We start from the raw sequence: 426 nt of genomic DNA, 5'->3' as shown, positions 1-426 counted from the left end.
CATATTATAATCTAAAACACAAAGCCAAGGCGCAGCGCAGCCAGAGTAAGCAGAGAGTTGCACTACCGTGCTTCTTCAGTTCTTCTTCCTAGCATGCACTCGCTTGTGAATTACTTTTGACATACATACTATACTAGGCCTCCTCCGCCTACCTCTGCCCATCCTCCCTCGCCTCCTCCCACACCTCGCTGGAGCACCGCCCCGGCCTCCCTCGCGCATTCCCCTTTTTACCATCTCCTCCGCCTTCCTCTGCTCCCTAATAGGCGACTCCTCTCCGGCTCTCCGTCCCGGTCACTCGTCGCACCACCCTCCTCGCCGCTGCTTCATCGCGTCCCCCGTCGTCTGGTGGTGAGCAATCTCGAGCTGCTGAATCTATCGGAGACTTGGGTCGCTCCTCAGGTGGGTCTGAGTACCCGTCGGCAGGTT

The sequence above is a fragment of the Zea mays genome, chromosome 3, assembly GCF_902167145.1.
Source record: "Zea mays cultivar B73 chromosome 3, Zm-B73-REFERENCE-NAM-5.0, whole genome shotgun sequence".
NCBI lineage: Eukaryota > Viridiplantae > Streptophyta > Magnoliopsida > Poales > Poaceae > Zea > Zea mays.
The sequence above is the reverse complement of the archived record's forward strand: the minus strand, read 5'-3'. Positions refer to the sequence as shown.